Here is a 6000-nt window from a genome sequence, read left to right on the forward strand (position 1 = left end):
CTAATCGAAGGAAGGTTGCTGGCAGTAGTTCACAAGGATACAAATCAATCAGGTGTCATAGGTGTGGGAAGCTTGGGCATATTAAAAGATATTGTCGTGTTAAGATCTCCAAAGCAAACGTTACTTGTGAAGATGAACAAGATGATGAGACTAAATGGGAGCATTGATTTACTATTGAAGACGTTGAAATAAAAGATAAAGTGGTGTTTCAATCAGAACCAAATAAATCTCATATCAATCATGTTGATTTCAAGGAGGAGTGGATTGTTGATTCTGGTTGTACACACCATGTGACTGACGACGACTCATTATTTTTAGAGTTGCGACAACACAAGGGAGAAAGAGTTATTCTTACGGCTGATAACTCGACTTATCCAGTAATGAAGGACGGTGTGGTTGAAAATGGTATTAATGATACAAATATCAAGCTAAATGATGTCTATCATGTTCTAGGCTTGAAGAAGAATCTAGTTTCCGTTTCTCAAATTACTAATTCTGGAAAAAATATGTTTTGTTTGGTCCAAATGATGTGAAAGCACTTGATAGCATGAAAATATTGAAGCTGATGTTCTGTTTGCTGGTAAGAAGAAAGGCTCTTTATTTTTCATGTCAGCTTGAGAGGCATATGTTAAGAAAACAAAGTCAAATAGATAATTTAGTGATATGACATGCTCGATTGGGGCATTTAGGTTATCAAATGTTGCAAAAGATCTCTTCAGATAAACTCTTAGATGGCATGCCACCTCTGAAAAATGCACAAAAAAGTGATTTTTCAAGGTTGCCAGTATGGGAAATCACATCGTCTTCCTTTCAAAAGCTCATCTAATTGTAGATTATCTCCATTTGAACTAGTGCACACTGACTTAATGGGACGAACAAGAACAACAAGTTGTAGTGCCTACCAATTGCAATGATATTGGTAGATGACTTCTCTAGATTTACTTGTGTCTATTTTTTTAGGGAGAAAAATGAAGCACTTTCCAAGTTCATTGAATTCAGCGCAATCGCGGAAAAGGAGTTTGGGCAAAAAATAATGTGTGTAAGGAGTGACAATGGTGGTGAATTCATGTCAACGAAGTTCTTTCAGTTTTCTGAAGAAAGAGGCATTCAAAGACAAATGACGTGTCCCACTACCCCGCAACAGAATGGGATTGCAGAAAGAATGTTGGACATATCTCTTAAGTAAGTCTTTCATGGATGCAGGATAAGAGTCTACCTAGCGAGCTATGGGCAGAAACATTTCAATGTTCATGTCATGCCATAAATTGTTTACCTCCATGGCCTGGTAAGGAAAAGACTCCTTTTGAATTTCTGTATGATCTAAAGACAAATGTTAGTTACTTTCGGGTCTTTGGTTCTATCTTCTATTTTCATGTTCCTAAATCAATAGAACCAAGCTTGATCCGAAAGCAAAGAAATGTATGTTTGTTGGTTATGATTAATACAAAAAAGTGGTGGAAATGCATGGATCCAAGAAATCAAAAAGTTCGTTACTTTTAGTGATGTTTTGTTCGATGAAGTGTCATCTTGGTGTACAACCCCAATATCAAGTTTGCAGAATGTCAAGCTTGATGATTACCAAAAAGAGTCATTGTTTCCTGAAATTAATACTCAAGGAGTTGATGAATTCCCAAATAAAACAATGGAACCCTCGTCTTCAGAAAATGGACAGGAAATGGTTAGAAGATATTTGAGGGAGAAACGGCAACCAAATCATCTCAAGGATTATGAAGTAAAGCTAAACCACTGCACTGTAACTTCCTGTTTCTTTACTGGAGCATTTGATGAAGAGCCTACATTCTATGAGGAAGCTAAGGGCTGTCAAAAATGGGAAATAGCAATGCAAGAAGAAATTTATGCCTTGAGGAAGAATGATACATGGGAGCTAATACCAAAGCCAGAAAGCAACAAACCAGTCACTTTTAAGTGGGTCTATCGATTGAAAAATAAATCATACAACACAATCAAAAGATGTAAAGCTCCTCTCGTTGCTCGTTTATTTTATCAAAGTTATGAGCAATACTATGAAGAGACCTTCACTCCTGTGGCGAAAATGGTAACCGTGAGATCAGATTTCTCACTAACTGCTTTTAGAAATTGGAAATTATGGAAAGTTGATTTAAAGAATGCATTTCTTTACGGAGAGTTGTATTGTGAAGTTCTAATGGAGGAACCTTAAGGTTTCATCTCTAAGTAATTCCCCAACCATGTTTGTCGATTGAAGGAGGCTTTGTATGGTCTCAAACAAGCTCCACGTTCTTGGTATGGAAAAATTGCACAATAATTTATTTTTTTGTGGATTTAATATTTTTGATTCAGATCCTAGTTTGTTTGTAAAATTATAATCAAAAATCCATTTGTTGGTTTTATTATACGTTGATGATATGATAATTACCGAAAGTGAGGAAGAAAAAATATCTCGATTGAAAGATGATCTGTCAATTCGATTTGAGATGAAGAACTTAGGTGAGGTTGAATGTTTTCTTTGTTTGGAAGTGTAGAAAATCAGCCAAGGGTACTTTATATGTCAAAGAAGATATGCTAAGAATTTGTTGAAACATCTTAGTATGGGGGAGGCAAATGTAATGGCAACTCCAATGGAGATAAATCTTAAGATGGAGAAAGATGAAGGTGAGTTGTTGAAGGATGCTAGGTCATTTTGACAACTTGTTGGTAGTTTAATTTACTTAACTATCACAAGGCCGGAAATTACATTTTCTGTTAGTGTTGTTTCTCAATTAATGCAGGATCGAAGAACTCCTCATTTAGAGGCAGCAAAAAGGATTCTATGTTACATAAAAGGTTCAGTTGATTGTGGTCTTATGTATGAGAAAGGGACTGATTTTGTGTTGCAAGGATTAACAGACGTAGATTGGGCAGGTGATACGTCTCGTCGTCGTTCAACTTCAGGGTATTGTTTCAACCTTGGATATGCGGCTGTTTCTTTTTGTAGCAAGAAGCAATCCACTGTTGCTTTGTCTAGTAAAGAAGCGAAATATATAGCAGCGACAATGGCAGCTCACGAATGCATTTGGCTAAAATGTTTTGTGGAAGTTATTTTTGGCAAAATGGACTATGCTGTGAAACTTCAATGTGATAATGAGAGTGCCATCAAACTAGCTTCAAATCCAGTTTTCCATGGCCGAACAAAACACATAGAAGTTCCTCACCATTTTATTCGAGAGAAAGTGTTGAATCAAGAAATTGAGTTGAAAGGAGTTCATACTAGTGCACAAGTAGCAGATATCTTTAAAAAGGCTTTGGCAAAGCCTGATTTTGAAATGTGTACAGTTGCTCTTGGGATCATTGACAGTAAATATGCACTAAGGGGGAGTCTAAAAAATTAGTGTATTTACTGTTTTCGTTGTTTTACATAGTTTTACCAAGTCAACGTGTTTGTTCCTATATTTTCGGATAGGTTAGAGTCAATAACAAAGTATAATAGTACTTTGATATGGGAATATTTTCTTCACCTTTTTAGGAGTCAAGTTATACTACTCTTAGGAGACAGTTGTAGCTTTAGAGTTCACATTATAAATTTTTCTTTTTTGTATTTTTCACATAAGCTTTCATTAAAAAGGATAAGTTATTCTCAAGTTTGTTGCCTCTTCTGATCATTTCAATAAGAATTTTTTGTTCAACTCTTTGTTATAAAATGTTGATGGTTCAATCAACAAGCATAAAGCAAGACTTTAAGTTAATGTTTATGCGCATATTTTATGTGTAGATTGTTCTGACACTTTTACTCGAGTAGCTAGGCTCGACATTCTAAGATTGCTTGTAACTGTGTATGCATAACGTGCTTGGAAAGTGCATCACATGGATGTCAAATTAGCATTATTAATGGTATCGTGGAATAGATGACTATTTGCTCAGGCTCGATGTTGAAAAGACTCTTTCAAAATTCACATTGTATATTAAACATAATAGTTGTGAGATTCTTGTTGTTTCTGTTTATGTGGATGACCTTTTGATTATAGGGAACAACGAAAAGCAAATTGATGGGTTCAAGAAAGATAAGATGCATGCTTTCTAAATGTATGATCTTGGTCTAATTACATATTAACTTGGAATTGAGATTACATAAGGAAAAGATGAGTTTTTGGTTTGCCAGAAAAATTTCACAAACGAAATTTTCAAGAAACTCAAAATGGAAAATTGCAAAGAGATTAGTACTCCCATGAACCAAAAGAATTAACTAAGCAAATCATGGATGCGAAAAGGTGAATGAGACATACTTCATAAGTTCCATTAGATTTTTAATGTATCTTACACCTACAAGACCAGATTATGTTGCAAGTTTTTTATCAAGGTTCACGCATTATCCTAGTGAAGTACATTTGCAGACAGCCAAAAGAGTTGTGTGGAGTACTTCAGGGTACTGAAGAAAATTCTGGTTGAATTTCATATATTACTAATGGGAAGCAGTATTTGTGGACAATCAAGCAGCAACAAGTATATCTCACAATCTTGTGTTTCATGGAAGAACTAACCACTCCAAATCAAGTTATTTTTCTTGAGAGAAGTGCAAAAATATTGAGATATAACTCTAGTCTATTCCAAGAGGAAGAACTATTGGCTGAAATATTAACTACATTTTTACCAGTTAACAAGTTTCAGCTTCTCAAACAGTGAATAAGTAATAACAAGATGCAATCTAAATATTTAAAAAATACAATCCATAATTACATGAAATCTATACTAGACATTATCTAAGAAGCTAAATCAAGATATTAGATGGAATCCTACCTCAATGCCGATCAGGAGTGCTCAAAATCAACAACAAACGAGCTATCCATTTTTTATAATCCTTCGGACACCTTCACACCATCATATTATATATCAAAATTACATATGGATGTTTAGACAATAAAATAGAAATAATTGAAAATGTACCAAAAAAATAGTCAAAATGGGAATACAAGGCCCATACTGAAAATCCAAAAATAGAGTATACCAAAAGCTCCTAAATGCCTTAACGATATTGTACCTTGAAACGGGGCTTAATTTCATGTGTGGAACACCCCGAACAACTACATGTAAATAAAATACAAATTGAGAAAACATAAAAGAGGGAATCCCCTTCGGGCGGAATATACCTCAAACAAAGAGCCTCATCAATTCCCTAAAACACCAACGTGAATCAACAATCAACTTTGATACCAACACTTTGAATCGCCTCAATTATATCTCCCCAATATCAACAAATCACATTTTAAAGTTGGGGACTAAAGATGAAATCTCGCTATTTAAATAATAGAGGCTGTGGTTGGTAAATGTGATTTTTGGTCACTAAAGGACAAAATTCCGGTTGCTAAACGCCTACACAATATATCAACCTACCGCAAACAATTTTGGGTATGAACTGTATGACAAATCAGAAAAAAGAATTACAAATTACAAACCCTTATTTACTTATCCGGCAACTTACTTTATATGGAAGATGATGAAATGAGGGAATCAATTCAGTTAAGCACTAGAACATCATGTGGTCAGGCAAAGGAATTTATCTCTTTGAATAAAGAAGGGGAGAAGTCGAGGGAATTTTGCCATCTGATTCTGCAATTTTTTAGACTTATTTTTTACTTACTCCATAATGTGTTGGTAAAACCTAAGAATATTGTTTGTCTTTTGCGTATTTTCACTATATTTCTGTTATCATTCCTTTTTTTTTTAAATTTAAATATTGTTAAAGATAGTAACTTTATAATACAACAAAGTTAAAGTTAAGTGAGATAATATATAGCATACTATAGAAAACAAAAGGCAATGGGAAAACTAAATATCCAAATATATAAAATATGAAATGTAGAACAAACTCAGAAGAGCTCATTAAAATAATTCATTTGATGTTAAATTTGTTATGATCCCTTCATCCAAATTTATTTGGTACTTTTAATTTTACGAGAGTGAAACAATATAAGTTTGACCAGAAATTTGTGCATTAAATTTTCATAATCTTCATATATATATATATATATATATATATATATATATATA

Source organism: Solanum pennellii, chromosome 9, assembly GCF_001406875.1.
Source record: "Solanum pennellii chromosome 9, SPENNV200".
Lineage (NCBI taxonomy): Eukaryota > Viridiplantae > Streptophyta > Magnoliopsida > Solanales > Solanaceae > Solanum > Solanum pennellii.